This window comes from Parasteatoda tepidariorum, chromosome 9 (assembly GCF_043381705.1).
Source record: "Parasteatoda tepidariorum isolate YZ-2023 chromosome 9, CAS_Ptep_4.0, whole genome shotgun sequence".
Classification (NCBI taxonomy): Eukaryota; Metazoa; Arthropoda; class Arachnida; order Araneae; family Theridiidae; genus Parasteatoda; species Parasteatoda tepidariorum.
Window position 1 is genome coordinate 6,615,195 of NC_092212.1, and position 19,031 is coordinate 6,634,225.

Genomic DNA, 19,031 nt, shown 5'->3' on the forward strand with positions numbered 1-19,031 from the left:
CAGGTATTGCGGCTATTAACTCAAGGAACAACATGTCTTATATCTCTCAAATCCATCCTATTAACTCAGTTTTCACCGGAGAAGTTTTAGCGATTTGGTTAGCAGTCACAAAATTCACTACCGAGTATCTAGATTACGTTATTTTATCGGACAGTAAGTCCGCAATCACTGCCCTCATCTCAGCCACCCATAAATCCCCTCACAGCATCCTCCTCTTACAAAACAAGATAGTTTCAGCAAGTGCAAAAGTGAAATCAATCACGATCGCCTGGACACCAGCACACGTTGGCATCCCCCCCAATGAAACCGCTGATAAGCTGGCCAAACACGCCACCAATGCCCCTCGAGCCATCTCTTTTATCTCACCTGAAGACTTGTCATATTCAGCAGTTTTAGACTCAAACCGCGAACTCAGTAACCTCCGGACTAATTCAAAATACCACAAGCGTTTCCCCTTTGATCACCCTGTTAATAAAACTTCCCTCAATCAACTCCCAAACCGAAAATACGATATCTTAATCTCGCGTCTCCGAAGCAACACAATCCAACTTAACGAAATTTATGCAAAAATAGGGCTCGTAGACTCCCCTTTGTGCGACCATTGTCAACTTCCAGAATCTGCTATCCACCTCCTCTTTGAATGCAAAAAGTTCGAGCATCAGAGACAAACACTGCGCGCCTCAATCGGAGTTTTTCCACTCTCCCTTCACCGTCTTCTTAGTTATAACCAATACGATAATCTTCTCAAAAATTTAGTGGATTTTTTAATTTCAACTAAGCGTTTCTAGCCTCCAGTTTTCAAATCCATAATTAAATGCAGTTACTAATTTTTAAGTTTTAGTTTAAGCCTCTCTGAGCGCCTGGGAAAAAGAGTATGTTTTTCTTATTTTTTTGTTTTGATGAACGTGTTTCTCCAAAAGTATTGGAACCACCAAATGCTAGTTTTTAATTTTTTCTAATCTTCCTCTCCAAAAGTGTTTTGGAAAATATTTAATTTTGATCTCTACTGTAAACTTGTTTCGCTTCTTCAAGAACAGCGTACACTCTCATCACCTCATCGTCATCATCTTCAGCATCAACAACTCAACTCACAAAAATACACCTTACAGCAAGGGGGATAAAAGCGAGTAGCAGAGATCCCCCCACATCATCATCAACAGTCAACAGTCCCCCCCCCCCACATCATCATCTAGCAGTGTCTAGACGCCTCATTAACCCCAGGCTAAAGTAGCCACCGTGACATCCTCAATATCCGCCTTATCAAACGTGATGTGGGCGTTATCAAATCCATTTTAGCTACCGTGTTAGAATTTGAAAGATTATGCTTATTTATAATATTTACATTTATTACTAGAAACGCTAAAACCTTCGTCGATTTGCAGTAAGTAAATTCTTATAATTTTTTTTTTTAAACTTGTTTCTAAAAAATTAATAAGCTTTATTTTTAGAATGTTTCTCGAAATTCATGTGTGTACAATAGATATTAACTTTTTCTTGCATTATTATTTTTTTTTCCATTTCGAAGTTAGGAGGATATGTGACTTTATTTATTTTTTCATCGCGCAGTCTCTTATGAGTTTTGTTTATCCTTTAGTGCAAGTTACAATTTACATGAGTAAACATTACTTATTGAAAGTCTTTCTCATTAATGAAATGTTAAGCCTTGACTACAATATTTTTTGAATTGATGTGAGCGTATATTTCGGTAAAAGTTAGCAACCTGGTATCCATTTCATTTTCGCGATTTTTTTGTGTTCTTTCACAGAAAATAGCGGGGGGGATTTTAATTAGAATTGCTTTTAAGAAAATTTTATTTTATGTATGTGCTGGTTCCAAAATCTTGATATAAAATAGCCATTTCTTCACTTCTTATTTTATTTATTCGTTTATCATCCGACTTAATTTAATGACTGTGAATGTTGCTTAGCATTCATTTTAAGCTTTATTCTTTTGTGTTTAGCATTGAATTGTCGTGTGCAGCTGTTAAGTTTTTAAATAAACATAGTAAGTTTTGGTCATCTAGTGAATTAATTTAAATTTGTTGAATCTTGTTTAACATTATCATTGAATTAAAATTGTAAGAATTTTAAATGTAATTAAGTCAACTGAAATTAGCTCATATTTGTGGTGAATAGATTTCTGTTTATGTACTTATGCTAAAATAATGGCTCAGTTCTTACTAAAACTGGGCAGGGGCACTAAAATAATAGAATCTAAAACGTTAGCAGTAAAAGTAAAAATGAAAGGTACGAAGGTAAAGCTAGTAAAGACAGAAGGTACAAAGATAATAGTAGATATTAGTAGGACCTAGTAAACATAAAAGGTTAATACTTTTTTAAAATTTATTCAAGGCATAACTTGTCAGACTAGCTTGTTGCCTTGGTGATTTCTTTTAGCATGAACCAGGGCAAAAATGTAGTGTTTTGGGATTCAAAATTCAGTTATCTTATTACCACTTCCACATGGATATTTTTATATCCTAACTGTTTGTGTAAACTATATTCATTAAGACAACAAAAGTTCTTGTGTTTGCAAAATTTTTAAAAAATATGCAATGGTTTGCCCAAGGCTGAGTCCCTTTAAGTTTTTTTAAAGTTCCTCCTTGGTCACTGCCCAATTGTAGCTAAACCTTTTGTAATTGATTTGCCTCAAGTATAAATGCAGAAGTTTCCCCCTGATCAAAATTACATTAAATTTTTGTTGTAATTTGAATTTTAATAGAAACAATTTGCCCTTTTACCTTTTTTTTATTTAAAAAGAAAAAAAAAATTGAGAGTAGAATTCTGTACATTTTATATTATTAATGAAATAGTTTAAGTTTTGTTATGAAAATGAAGTTTTATAATTTAATATTCAATTGTTAATATACTTTATTTTCCATATTTAAAGAAAAAGGATAATATTGATGTTTGTTTTGGCTATAGCTCCAAAAACTAGTGGCCAACTCATACCTGTAATTGTACAAAAGGAAAAAGTTTCAAAACCAACAGTGTGTAACTATCCACTATTATTTAGATAATAAAACCAATTTATTTTATTTCTTAAGCGACATTTAACAGCTGACCTAATTTTGACTTTATAACTACTATGTTGCCATAAAATTTTGAGTTCAGCCCAGATGACTAGGGAATTCTTGGTTCAAAAATTAAAACAAAGTGGCCTTTGCCGTGTACTTTTTCATGTAACTGACCAACATTTGTGTTACTTGGTAAGAAAAACCTCCCTTGGAAAGGGAATCTAATTCATGAGCATTCTGCCTTTGAGGATATTGTGCTCTAGCTTTATACCCTTCTTGAGTTATCATGACTCAGTGGCAAAGTTATAATTCATTTTTTAAAAAAACAACTTATTTTTGTTCTATTTTATAAATGTTATGAAATAATCTTCTGTTTTAATTCACTCTTTGTAGGCCTAATAAGAATAACTTGAACAAACCTCTATAAGTGCCAGATGCCTATCATGCAGCCATATAAAATTTTCTAACTTTCAAAATTTAGGAAAATTTCTTAATGTTAAGTAAGCTGGTATAATTATTTTAGGAATTAGTACAGTTCGTCACCCTTCCCCAAAAAAGGACCACCACAACTCCAATCTTCACGTTCTGGTTTTCATTCTTAATGAATTGATGGGGTGACTTTAAATATATTAATTTGTGTATGCAATATTTTAAGGGTAGCTGCCATGTGGGGAAATCTTAGGTCAGAAGAGTGATCCGAAGTTTGGACACCTTAATGTTAATTTAATTTTTTGCATTTTTCGTCATATTTCGAGAAATTTTAAAGCAAATTGGAAAATTTTTGCACACAATTCTAAAATTTGTTTATCCAGACAATATTCCATGCAAAAATTAAATGTTAGTAAATGTCTTTTCATTATTTTGTAAAGAAATAGTCAAAAAAATTTTGAATTGTAAGTATACCATTTAGCATATTTTTGAAGAAAATAATTTTATCTAGCAAAATACAAAATATGAGCGAAATCTGCTGTATAGTTCCTGAGGAATTGAATTTCAAAAATGTCAGATATTTGAAATTAGATTTCTCTGGAACTATTTGACAGATTTTACTCAAATTTTGCTCTTTGCTATATAAAATTACATTCTTTAAAATGGTGCAAAAAGTTTTATACCTTACAAAAACTTTTCGACAATTCTTGAATAAAATAATAAATATTTACTAAATGTTTTTTGTGTGCATAGAATTATCTTTTGCTAAACGAATTTTATAATTACGTCTATAAAGATTTTTAAATTCACTTTGAAAGTTCTCGAGATATCTTGAAATACGCAGAAATTGAAATTACTTTGGAGGGCTCTCTTGACAAAATATTTGGGACTATATTCCCCAGATTGCCGCTACCTCCTATATATTGGGGGTCAGAAATTAGAAACCATCAAAAGAAAGATGTTTATGCAGTGAAAGTATGTTTTTGCGACTGATTTCGTAACTTAAAATATTGTCTGCACTAACTAATTAGCATATTTGAGGTCACCCCCTTGAACCATCAAGAATGAGTCATAGAAGGTGAAGATCCAATCATTAAATCAAACATTATTCAAGATGGTCTTTTTTAAATTTTTTACCTCTTGGTGTTAATTTGCGATCAAAATTTCCACTCCAGGTATTCTGTTTTAAGCTTTGAAAAATATTTGTCATGTATAAATATTGGTGAAGTTCGAAATGGCGACTGTTTGGTTTTCTTTTGGTGGAATTGCCCATATTATAAATATTATTGTTATGAATCATTTAGAATTTATAATAAATTATGTTTTATTTACAAAGTGTCATGATTTTCAGGTTAATAATGAACAGTATGAAGAGGTTGGTCAAGAGTCATTTAATTCATTAGGGCGAAGAAAAATAAATGTCACCCAGTTGCCCCTCCCTGAGAAACCTATTTCAAGTGACAGAGATAAGATGTGTGATGAAATTGATGAGCAAGATATCGATATTGGTGTAGGTATGCAAGTAGTACTTTTTTTTCTTTCTAATCAAAGATGGGAAGTTTTTTCACAGGAAAAGTTGTCCCAGAATGAATATGTTCCGACCTTTAGTTGATTAATAATTTCTGGGAATAATTTCCTAGTTTGATGAAGTATTAATTTCAAAGTTGCATATCTAATTATCTATTTTTTTTTATTTTTTAAAGTGCGCTTTTTATTCAGCTGTTTAAAATGTTCAAGATAAAAGTTTTATCTGTTAAAAAAAGTTTAAATCGAAAGACTCTTAAAGAACAAAAACAGACGTGTTTCACTTTGTAATTGAAAAATAAAATGAAACAATTGTTTTTTGCATTTTAATTTTGTTTTAATGAAATTTTAATTTGGATTTAGTAAGCAACTGGATTTAACATTTTTCAGTTTTCCAAGTTTTTCATTATATACAGCATTGTTATTTAATGCAACAATAATATTAAATCAGACAAAAATAATAAACTAAGTAGTTTAATAAGTTACTAGGTATCTTTGGTGATAAGCTGGCCATTTTTTGAATTGTTTAGAGTTACAGGTAAATTGAGGCCAAAGATAAAGCCAATTTGTAAACAATAAATTAATAAAATTTGAATTCATTTTAAGGATAATTCCCAATAACAGATGGAATCACTGTTACGTTGAGCTTGTTTTCATAAGGAAGACCACACATAAAATAGCATTAAAAAGTAAAATGAAGTGCAGTAGCAGTTTTTAAGGTCATTGATAGAATTGAATGTTAATTTCAATTGTGAGCTGTCAAAAAGGTTATAATATATGTGATCATTTAAAAGAGCCTTCTTTTGAAGTGGCAAGCAGGTTTCTTAAAAAATAGCAGAAAATTGTTTTTTGTGTAAGGCTTGTCGCCACTCACAGGTTTGCTTGTTATAAGCATAATGAATGTGACATTAAAGGTTAGAAGGAAATAAAGTGACATAATGTTTATTTTCTCTCTTTTGAATTATTAATAGAGGTAAATGAAAATTATCCTATTTTGTTTGCTCAATTGAATGCGGAAAAATATTCATAGAAGTGGTATTATGTTTCACTGTATATAATATATAATATGATAAATTTTCGTATTTTTCAAGTTTTACAAATTTAAATGCAGGCCCTTTAGTTCTGTTCCACTTATTTCAAAACCACCCCATATGACCATTTGAGACCATAAACATACCTTGACCACTGTTGATTCCAAAACACCAAGTTAATTTTTTAGGCATTTAAATTTTTCAATGACTCCTTTCTATTTATTGGTTTGAAATTTTAAAAAAATTAAAGTTATAACGTGTCAGTTTTCTTTTTGCTAATCTAAATACAGTGAAACCTCCGTTAAGCGGACATTCATGGGACCAAAAACTTTGTCCGTTTATGAGAGTTGTCCGTTTACGGGAAGGGTACCCTAATAACGAAATTTAACACCGTAAATTGTTTTTAGAATAATCTCAAAGATGTAGAAATAATTAAATAATATCTACAACGATACTGTAAATATCTACAAGAATATTTATTTAAACAATAAGAAAGATAAAAAAAGAATATATAAAGAAGTTTGATATAAATACATAATTCTGGATGTAGCTACAGATAAATAAATATAATTTTCCTATTAGCATAGATACTCAAGTTAGACATATGATACCAAATAGGAGCGTACTGTCCTCAGTCCGTTTCAATTATTAGGTTCACATCCCCTTACACCTACTTATCATTTGATAGGGAACATGGTTAATACCTTCTTGGAAAATAAACCTCCCATGATTCACAGAAAAAAAAGTAATGCATACCTGTAAGTCATGAGGACCTATGGAGATGATTATTCACAATTGATCAGCTATCAAGTGTCTGAATAAATGTTTCATTTATATAAACACCTCAAAGATTATACTTCTGTTCTCTTTTTTTTACCCCAGTTGTGTTAAATACAGTCTTCAAATTGATAAGAAAATTAAAGAAATTTTCAATGGGGAAGAAGCATTGAGAGAAGTCATTTCAACTTGAGGGGTCTCATAACCTGTGTGGTCCAGATGAAAAGATCAAAAGATGCCGATGTCAGAATTATTTCAGGAGTGCAGTACCATTTTCTCTCCTTTCTTTACAAAGATAAGGCAAGGTGACAGGAGAAAGATTGATTTTTCGGTGGTGAAATAGCTTAACAATATTTTTAGTTATGGATAAGGCAAAAAGTTTTATTTACATGCTTTAAAAATGGTGAAAAGTTGAATTTTTTTAGCTTGTAATTTATTTAGAAAAAGTAGTGTCCGGTTTGTGGAGATAAAAAACAACGTTTCAGGACCAAAATGACTGTCCGCGTCCGGTTACGGGAGTGTCCGCTTTGCGGAGAATGTGTGTAATGGTTTATTCATAGAAGATTCCCGGGGAATTAAAAGTATGTCCGTATTGAGAGGCGTCCGTTTTGTAGGAGTGTCCATAACAGGAGGTTTCACTGTAATTGTAAAAATCTCCGTTGGATGCTTGTGAAAATTATAACAACTTGTCAGTCCTGAGTTTGAGATGTGTTGATTTTTGTTCTTCGAATAACTAGAAAAATTGCCATTGATTAGATAAGTGTTACTTGTTTTATTTTAGAAATTACGACAAACAATTTATCAGTGAGATTGCAAATCTAATAGTGTGAGAATTCATGATATTTTAGAAAAATAAATCTTACGGCAAAGAAAACTGCATGAAGAAATGTTCCCACCTTGGGCCGTGGTCCTATTGATGATTGTACACTGAAAATAATGTTCAAGTGTAGAATCGGATAATTTAGTTCAGTTGTTACCAACTGGCAGCCCGGGAACCCTTTTTTTTGTGGCCCGCGAAATAAAATATATTGTAATTTTTTTAGGACAATTTTCGTAAAAAATCTATATGGGTTTTAAATACTTTTGTTTTATATCTTAACAATTTGATATCTGTTGCACATTAATTGTTTAATAAATAGGTGCACAATTAAAGTTATTGTAGCCAGAATTTTTTAATATGCAATTAAATTCTTTTTTAAAAATCTACTTCTTATTTTAATTTGTAATTCAATACTTTTGTTTTGTACAACTTGATAAAAATCTGACAGTGATATTTAATGTTCCTTCAAACATGACAGAATCCTATATAAAATTTTGATAAAGTTGCGGCCCGCCATTTGATTGGTGTTTTTAATTGTGGCCCCCGGCCTCTTGTAAGTTGGAAACCCCTATCTTAGTTACTGTTTCTTCTATCAATGTTTTAATTCTAATATTTAGCTGTTTGCAACCTAATTTAGCAGTTTTTAGAAATTATGCATCTTCAACTACCAAAGCATTTATTTATCTTTTTATTGTATATATTTAAAGTTATTAAATTTAAAAAAATTTTGAATTTTTTCTTGTATTCTTTATAAATGAACTTTTTCTTGATATTTTTTAGATTCGATTTTGAGAGAATATTTCCAGGATGTGAAACTGAAAGTCGTAGCATGTACAGTGTTGTCTACAAAGCTTACATTGAATCTCTCACTATCCACTGAACTTGAGTGTTGTGTTTTTTAAAATTCATAATTGGTGTTTGAATGCGTCCATCTTCAACTCTGATGTTCTCAAAGTGTGATGTTTAACACAAGAATTAGGTCTTCTATGCTTCATGAAAATATGTATAGTCACTGTTGTGGTGAATGTTGATAATATTTATGTTATTCAAAGTTGCTCTATGATAGTAATTTATTTGATAGTTAAGCTTTTGTTTATTAGTAGTTATAGATTTTATTAATAGTTACAAGCAGTAGGGTGGTTCAAAAATACCTTAAATCTTTTTTAAATAGTGCAGAAAAGTTGCCAATCAGTACAATTAAGAAGTGTTTACTATCTGCTTTGGTTTATTTTGCTGCCTCAATCCTTAATGGAGATGGATTTTTTTAAAAAATTAAAGGATTGTTACCTTATTTTTAATGTTTAAGTGCTTTTGAAATTAGTAAAACACTTTTATTTAAAATCTTAAGTAAATAAATATGAAACCAAATTACAGTTTTGGGCAAAATTATAATTCATCAGATTGGCTCTTAGTGAGAAATGGTTTCAATTAAAAGTTCAATAAGTAGTAACAAAGATCTAACAAAAGAGTCTAAACTTAAAGTAAAATTACTGAGTATGATTCCTTTTAGTTCATTTTGTAGTTAGTATAGTAGTTTGATTGAAAATTTGGCAAACATGTTTCTGCAAATTATGTTATTGCACTAACTTCAGATTTTTGTTTCACAATAGCTTTTGCATGTCTGATTCTTAAAAAAAAAGAATTTGTCGTATTGAGGCAGTAGTTATTAGACTTTGCATACTTCTAAATGTTGATAGTTGACTTAATGGCTAAATGCTTTATGGCTGGAAGATTTAAAATGCTTTTTTTTGCCCCTGGCTTATAAGTAGCTTTTATTAGTATGTATTTAATTCTTTTATGAGCTGCAGAGTGTGAGATTGTTTCAATGCTTAAACTTTTATTGATCTCAAGTATGTTAACATTCCTGAAAATTTTAATAAAAATGTTTTTATTTCTATTTTGTAGTTTTAGTTTTTCATATTTTGTTTGTGTACATAAGTAAAATTTTATATAAATCTTGATGGATTCTATGTTATATTGTATTCTTTTTTCATATCCATTTACAAGATTTATTCTATTGCCATTAATGTTGCTTAAGTAACAACATTTCAAATTTTTATTCCACGTCAGGGAATTCAAATTTTCATTCTATTTTAGCTATGCCAAAAGTAGCTCGTCCAGTTTCTTTGGTTTAAGAGCGTCCTCTTTGACGTGCGTCTTTCTACTCGTTGAAAATTGTCCTCCTGCTCTTTGAGCTTGCTCTTTGGCGATCGTCCTTTTTTTTTTACTCTTTGACGATCGTCTCCTTCTGCTCTGCTCAGCTCTGCTTAGCTTCTTCTTCTGCTTAGCTTCTTCTTCTGCTCAGCTCTGCTTAGCTTCTTCTTCAGCTCTTAGCTGAGCTTCCTCCTCAGCTCTTAGCTGACCTTCTTCCTCCTCTGCTCTTAGCTGAGCTTCCTCCTCTGCTCTGTGCTGAGCTCCATCTTCTGCTCCTCTCTGAGCTTGCTCCTTGCTGAGCTTGCTCCTCTGATCTTTGCTAGCTTCTTCCTTTGCTCCTCGCTGAGCTCCATCTTCTGCTCCTCGCTGAGCTCCATCTTCTGCTCCTCGCTGAGCTCCATCTTCTGCTCCTTGCTGAGCTCCATCTTCTGCTCCTCGCTGAGCTCCATCTTCTATTCCTTGACGCGCATCAAAGAGGACTATTTTAGAGAGACTATTCAGTATTTTGTGTTGAATGTGCAATTATTTGTGTCTTTTAAAAATTGTAACTTTGTAATTTGTCCTTTTGTTTTAAGCAGAAATAAAACTTATGTTTATTTTATTTTTGGTCTTTTATTATATAACGGTATATTTGTGGTGGGTTAGGTTATAAGAATCGCGCTAACCAATGATCTTGTATGCATACTTGAGCACGAACTCTCATTTCCATAAGAAATCTAACATGTACCCAAAAAATTACAGAAACTTTCTTCATTCAAAATTGTTTTACTCTGCATTGTAGAGAACAAGTCTTAAGGCACTTTAAATTATTTGGTTTACTAATAAGTCAGAGTACAAAACGTTCTATAGATTGTTTCAGCTTCCGTACGTTCCCACACAGCCACAAATATCCACAACAAATCTTTGAGATAGCTCTTGGATAAAAAAACAAACTGGATATTGCCATATCCACCAGAGATCCCCAAGACGTCTGAATATCCATGAAATATCCAACGGAAATACAGGGGTGGTATCTGTGTGATGTCTAGCAGATATTTGGATATTGATGTCTGCTGCATATCCAAGAGACATCTGACAGATATCTTTGACCTACCGCAGTTATCCAAGGGATATCCTAAGTTTAACATTGATATCTCTCTCACATCGTTTAGATGTGTTATATTTAGTTTCTGGATATTCTTTTAGATGTCTCAGAGACAACCCTGAATGTCTGACAGACGTATTTAATTTTTGTTTACTAAAGTATTTAAAAAATGCCAGACTAAATTTGTATTTATTAATAAACTATACAAATTTTTAATTGAGCATTTCTTATTAAATTGAATTTATCTTGTATGATGAGTATATTTGGATTGTATATAATGTAAGTTTTGATAATATTAAATGCAAAATGTTATGATTGTGATGCCACAATTGGCATACACATATTTATTTTCTATCTTTTAAATATATCCTTCATTACTTAAGCTGATTTTTTATTAATAGAATTACTTTTAAAATAAATCAAAAACTTAATCTTTTAAACTGACTTAAGTTTTCGGCAGTGTTTTTTTGATTCTTTTAATAATTTAAATAAATAAATCTATTTAATAACTTTTAGTTAATATCCTAATTGAAGAAAAAAAAAATAGGGAGAGTTAGTAAATAAACGAAACATTTATAATGATGTAGCATCTTACAACATGTACAACTTAATCTTAAAACACCTTTCATTTTTACAATGTAATTAAATTGATAATTTTAAATTTGTTTCAAAGCATAATTGTTGAAAAAAAGAAAAGACTAACACTTGGTTTAAATATATCCATTTCAAATGCATACAGAGGTGTGGGGATACCAGGGACAAATTTCATGATCTCATTTTAATGCTAATGCCTGAATGAATTATGGTACTTTTATATTACAAGTGCAGTAAATGAGTAACCAAATTATTTGTGGTGCTTAATTATAGATAATAGATACATTATAGAGATATTGTGGTAAGTGTTTTTCTGACTCCAAAGATTGATAAGTAACAATATTATTCTTTTCTTGAAAATAAATATTTCTAACAAAATATTCTTCATTTTCATTAGTGTCAAAAATGTTATAGTCTTTATGTTATCAAATGTTGTTATTTAATTTGTTTAAAAATCATAATTCATCTTAAATTATTTTCTTACAACTAGTACCTATCTTCTGAAACATAAAATTTCTTAATTAAAGCAATATTGGTATTCTTGTAAATAAATTTAAGTTTGAATATATTTATACATGAATCAGATACCTCTGTGATAGAATCATTATCGCCATGTCATAACTGATTCATTCAAATTATTAAATTTAAAAAAAATTGTTTATTGGTTTATATTTTTCTTTTGTGCCTTCAATGAATATTCACTTTCTTTCTTTTTTTAATTTTCAGCTACATTTTCGCAGACAGCTTTCTATTTGATGGGTCGGATTATTTTTTTAAAGATTTTTATCCAGCCAAAATGTTATAGTCTTTATGTTATCAAATGTTGTTATTTAATTTGTTTAAAAATCATAATTCATCTTAAATTATTTTCTTACAACTAGTACCTATCTTCTGAAACATAAAATTTCTTAATTAAAGCAATATTGGTATTCTTGTAAATAAATTTAAGTTTGAATATATTTATACATGAATCAGATACCTCTGTGATAGAATCATTATCGCCATGTCATAACTGATTCATTCAAATTATTAAATTTAAAAAAAATTGTTTATTGGTTTATATTTTTCTTTTGTGCCTTCAATGAATATTCACTTTCTTTCTTTTTTTAATTTTCAGCTACATTTTCGCAGACAGCTTTCTATTTGATGGGTCGGATTATTTTTTTAAAGATTTTTATCCAGCCAAAATGTTATAGTCTTTATGTTATCAAATGTTGTTATTTAATTTGTTTAAAAATCATAATTCATCTTAAATTATTTTCTTACAACTAGTACCTATCTTCTGAAACATAAAATTTCTTAATTAAAGCAATATTGGTATTCTTGTAAATAAATTTAAGTTTGAATATATTTATACATGAATCAGATACCTCTGTGATAGAATCATTATCGCCATGTCATAACTGATTCATTCAAATTATTAAATTTAAAAAAAATTGTTTATTGGTTTATATTTTTCTTTTGTGCCTTCAATGAATATTCACTTTCTTTCTTTTTTTAATTTTCAGCTACATTTTCGCAGACAGCTTTCTATTTGATGGGTCGGATTATTTTTTTAAAGATTTTTATCCAGCCAAAATGTTATAGTCTTTATGTTATCAAATGTTGTTATTTAATTTGTTTAAAAATCATAATTCATCTTAAATTATTTTCTTACAACTAGTACNTGGGTGAGTACTGTAGCGTATCTACCACTACAAAATTACAACTACAATTCACTAGTATATAAGACATGTTAACTCGATTCTATGTCGGGGTACCTTTTCATAGATGACGGTTGACATGGTCTGTAACTCCACTCCCCACAGATTTTATTCGTTTGACACTCTATGATTTTAATTTGAATTATTGCCTTGGAATTCCCATAATTTTTTTCCTCATTGTTTTATCTGGTACAAAAGTTTCTTAAAAACAAATATGGTGGATTTTGTTTTGACATACTTCTTCGATGCATCCAAATTCACTTAAATTGATTTTAACTGTATATTGCAAAATGTTTGCCTCGTTGCTTTATCTTGTATACTTTTTCAAAAATTTCCATTAAATATTATTTCTACTGTGGCTATAAGTCTGCTTACTAAAAGGCATATAATATATAAATTATTAGTCAAGGGGAAGAATGTTTCAGTGATAATGAATTTTTTAAAATTATATTTGGCAGATTAAGTTAATTACTGCTACTTTTTTATCTCCCTACATGTAGATAAGCTTTTTTGTCTATATGCATTATTTAAGTGTTTAGTTCTATGATTGAGAGACCAGGCAAGGAAAAAGGAATGCAGGTTACTCTCAATTCATTAAGTTAATGGAATTTTACTTAAAATAGTTAAGTTATTTCACCTGGGCATATTACAAAATGTTTAAGTTAGTTATATATTGTTCATAAAATTGAGATCCTAGAAGTTCTTTGAACTGAGTTCCCATTGATAATAATTGCAGTTATCAAAATATATAATTATTTCTTATATTATTATTTGCATGTAGTCGACACTAGCATTATTTAAACCTCATTTAAAAATCCAAATGTATACTGTTTCAAGTATTAAATAATTTTGGTTTTATTTTCTGTTATTTATGAAGATATATTTTTTGTTATGTAATTTTATTAAAATTGTATTTCCAAATTCTGCTTTCATCTTCTAGTTTTCATCATTATTTAAACTGCATTTTATTATTTAGAATATTTTCTGAAAAAGTTTATTCACATTGCTTAGCAATTAGGTTTCTTTTATAAAATAATAGTTTCATTATCCACAGTGGGTATTGAATATTGTATTAGTGCTTTTGAAATAAAAATTTAGTAAAAAAATTAGGTGATGTTTTTTAGATTTTTTATTATGAATAACAAAATTAATACCTGTTTTTCGAAAAGAAAACTTTCTAGCATTCTGCTCTTTATTATAAGAATACAATTAAATAATTTTAAACAGGCTTTTTCTTGAGTGATAATAAATATATAGTGAACTGGAATGTTTCAATTTTAAATTATCTTTCAAGAATTTTATTTTTCTTAATCCATAACTTGCCACATGTTTTATTTGTGCAAATAAGATTTTTTCCGTGACCCCATATCCTTTTTTATGGTCCCTGATTATCTGCCATTTTAATCCAAAATTTTTTGTCAAATGAAATAGAACTTCAAATATGAAAAAAGTTGTATCACTTTCTATTTAAATATTGCAAAAACTAAATTATCCCGAATTGTGCCAACCCAATAGCTTGTCATCAGAATTTCGAAAATTATGAAAAATAAAAAATTACTGATTTTATGTATTGAAGCAGTGACTCTTTGCTTATTAGTTGTAATTTTAATTATTATTGACAAATTCATAATGGTGTGATATTTTTTTCTAAGTAAAATTTATAACATGGAACACAGAAAATTTTGGCATTAAATAATAAACAAAAAGAGGTTGTATGTTATTTTTTTTATATAATCTTTTTTTTTTCTTCCATTTTGCAATATTTAAATTTTCCTAGCCGAACTATCCAGTTCGGCTATTTTTTTTATATAATCCTTTTTTTTTTCTTCCATTTTGCAGTATTTAAATTTTCCTAGCCGAACTATCCAAATTGTCACGCTTTAACTATATTGAAATCTAGTCTAGATATTAAATGTTCACAAGTTTAACAATTATACACCAAACATTTCACTATATTTAATTTTATAATAATACTTAATTCTGTTTATGGACATTGAGGAGATTTGTAACAATCGTAAGTGGTCCTGAAGTAATTTTTTACGAAGAAAAATAAATTGGCGTATCCCATCTGAGTAGGGCTTGATGAAAAAACTGATAAAATGTAAGATGATTGTTTAAGTTTATGAACAAACTTTTTTATTCTGCCTTACTGAATAGTAACTTCCGTTTCTGATAGCTTTTTTTTTTTTTTTACAATCATAGACATTCCAGAATTTTGATATTTTTTCCCCTTTTCACAAATTTTATTAAGGCTATTTAAATTAATCAAAACACATTCTTTACATTTTCATTAATTAATGGAGCTCTTTCGGATAATTTTCCAAAACGAATACATATCATTCGGGTTAAATAATCATTAGAAACAAGCAATAAAGTATTACTGGATTAAAAACTTCATTCTTTTCAAAACATACAAATAGGAAAAAATAGTCTACACATTTCAAGTGCTGAAAAATAGTCGCCCATTTTCAAGGCATGAATGAGAAGAAACAGAAGTGATTTCAAGTATAAAATGTGAAAATTTATATTTTAAATCACTTTTGCATTAAAAATGTCAATTGTTATTTCCAAGGTATATATTTTTTAATCAAGTATATTACAGGTTGTGTTTAAGATATTAGAGATATCGAAATGATGAAAGTTATTCGTAAATTAAAGGTAAATAAATGACGGACCATGTGTCTTTTCATTAGTTTATTTAGACACAAAGATAACATAGAAAAGGTAAAGGTAGATATTGGAGAAAATTCCCGCAAAAGAGAAAGCTGCCGTTCTCTTCAACATGAAAACATCACCTGCTCTGCAAAAGCACTCGTGACAGTTCGCGCATGCGCGGAGAGGTTGTTTCAAATACTTGTTGCAGATTTAAAATTATGCAAAGTGATTCTCAAAAAAAAAATTATAGTATATATAAAATTATTAAAAACTAAGTAATAAATTTTTATTTTATTAAAATCTGAAAATATTTTGAACTAAATATTCAAGTCTTAGACTAATACTTTTAAATGTCTAAATCTAAGACTAAAACTTTAAAATGTCCAAAAGTTCTTGATAATTTGAATGTCTGTCTGAGGAAGAGCATTTCATATTGTTTGTATGCATGCCCAAAGTTCGCCCGTAGAAGCAACAGGTCAAGGATCACGAGCGAGACGCCGACCAACGAAATCCCACACATGTTCAACCGGCGACATATTCGGGGAATACGCAGGCCAAGGAGGAAGCTGAACATGCCGCGATGCAAGAAAGGATTTAACAGTCCTAGTAATATGAGGGTGGGCATTGCCCTGTTGAAATACAGAGCCTGGCAAGGCTTGAAGGAAGGGAACAACTTGGGTCTATAGAACTTCACTAATGTATTAGATGCTGTTCAGAAGACCCATAATTCGTAGCAATTGAGATCGTCTATGATATGCTATGGCACCAAAGACCATAACTCCGGGTGTTCGTTGACTGTTGCGTTCGACTCCGTAAGTTGTTGAAATCTCGCTCTTTCGCCGAGACATAAGCAACAACTGAGCTAACGTTTAACACTAGCAGATAACCATACACGCCTCGCGACTGCCGTCTATTTATTCGGTTCCATCCGCCATTCAGAGGGTGCTGCTCAGCATACGCATGCGCTACGGGTTGAGAAATCTCACATCCTACAAAACCTTTTCCAAGAACCTGAAATAAAAATAAAACACAAACTTAAATTACAGTACATTTTAAAAATACTATCATTATGAAAACACAAAAGCAACTGAATTTCAAATAAGAGTTTTTTATGTATGTATTAGATAAACCTACAGTCAAAAAGTTGGAGTTACGGCAAACTTTTGTCAGGGGGAAACAGGGTTTGCTAAAACCTAAGTTTTTTTCTATAATAAAAAATAAATAAAATCAAAAGTATGGAGAAAAAAACTTCCCCAGGGATAAATAGAGTTTTCAGAAATATTCTAAATGTATATACAAAGAAATTAATAAAATAAATTATTCCTAAAATGAATATTTTAGACTTTAGTCTTACATGGAAGACAAAAGTTCATTATAAAATAACTGAAATGATTCTTTGGAAAATGTAAAGCCAGTTTTAAATTATAAATAAACACATAAATAAAGGAAATTCCTAAAAGCATTGTCAAATCATATATTCTTGAAATGTAAAAGCACATAGTAAACATTCACAGCACAAGATAGTTCATCTGTATTTTAGAATAAATTAATTCGTTGCAATATCTTTTATTAAAAAAACAATTATCAATTCATAGCTTATACTTTTATCTTTATAGTTTTTGCATTTGATTGCATGAAAAGGGATTATAAAATTTTATCGCTTGTTTCCTGACATTGTAAGTTCATAATTTTAGGATTTTTCATGGGGTATACTTAAATGTCTATTCAATATAATCAATAAATTGAAAGTAGACAATGAAATTATTTCAATGATGAACAAACAATATTTACAATATGCATGCACATTTCATTAATATATTTTCATCAATTCATTTTATCCATTCATATGCTTTCATGATGCTTATTATTTAATTTAAAGTGCTTTTTGCAACTAACAATATTTTTATAAAATATAATATTAACCACAAAATTATTTTCCACCGTCACTGCAGAATCATTTTCATCATTAGTTAATTTATATTATAACTTTTTTACAAAAGTCAAACTACTGAAATAATCTCTACGTAATATATTTTTATGTCAATATGTATAGTTACTGATTTATATTTATTAGAGATTATAAACGTAACATAACTTAAAGAAATATTAGAAATTTAACTTTAACTGATAAAATTTCTTAATTCAACAGATATTAAACTGTCCAAGTAATGCCGGGTGGAAAAATCAGGTCTGAATACTTTAATGTCAGATATTTGAAGATACTTATTCGTTGCCAAGGCCATGCAACCAAGTTCACTAACAAATTCACTAGAAACAAAAACAATGCCATATTTTCATTCAAGGGTCAATATAAGCTACAATAACACACCTAGGTGTATTAAATAAAATATCCTGGCTATAATTATAACCATACATCCCACAATATTGAAATCATTATCAATAATACTATATATCAAAAAGATAACATTATGATTATACACAATGATAACTATTAAGTACAATATTATTGAGAGATAAATATTATTTGGTACCAAAGATATTGATAATGTTAAAATAACAAAAATTAGTAAGGTTGGAAAATGTAGAAATATATTATCAAATATTGTATTATATATCAAAAATTTTACTTTAAAGAATTTATTAGGCATGTTAATTTAAACTAAATGAAAAACTCTTAGTAAAAAAATATCTTAATGACAAATTTTTGATAATAAATTCTTTTATTTTATAACTTGAAAGCTTTGTGATGCAATAATTATTTTAATTATAAAGGGGAAAAAAACTTATTTAATTTACCTCTTTTGACTAAATCCAACCATTAATTCTCCTTGGGTGCATCTGAAAGGTAAAAAAAAAAGGATTTAATGTTTATTATTGTATACTAATTAATAATGCTCTTTTAAATATATATATTTTATTATAATAAACATTCTATTCTGATAGATAAATAATAAGACAGTCTTCCGTTTAAATAACATAGTTCTGAATCAAAATAATTGGTTTTGATTAGTTCCTGCTGAAATAATGTGTTTTATATACGAAACTCTTATACATATCAGAATTAATGACGTGAATAAAATTTATAAAAGCAATTTAAACTTTTATATAATTATTCATGTAGCCTACACTATGCCATATCTACAGTAACTTCTCGTTCTGTTAGTAGTTTTCTCTCTTTTCTGAAGCATATGAACTTAAACTTAACAATTTGCACATGGATGTGCACAACAAAATTAGGTTGTCTAAAAAAACAATTTACATATTGCAATTTAAAACTTCACGT

At 29.3% G+C, this 19,031-nt stretch overlaps 2 long non-coding RNA genes across 2 annotated transcripts; one reads left to right on the forward strand and one right to left on the reverse strand.

The window, feature by feature from the left end:
* Positions 1-244: 244 nt before the first annotated feature.
* LOC139426510 (uncharacterized) lies at positions 245-10,352 on the forward strand. The gene is made up of 3 exons (XR_011637821.1): positions 245-1,381; positions 4,797-4,959; positions 8,378-10,352. It is a non-coding gene; the product is annotated as an uncharacterized lncRNA (long non-coding RNA).
* A 5,459-nt stretch (positions 10,353-15,811) lies between these two features.
* LOC107444197 (uncharacterized) lies at positions 15,812-18,603 on the reverse strand. The gene is made up of 2 exons (XR_011637726.1): positions 18,545-18,603; positions 15,812-16,798 (listed from the first exon to the last, which is right to left on the reverse strand). It is a non-coding gene; the product is annotated as an uncharacterized lncRNA (long non-coding RNA).
* Positions 18,604-19,031: the final 428 nt, after the last annotated feature.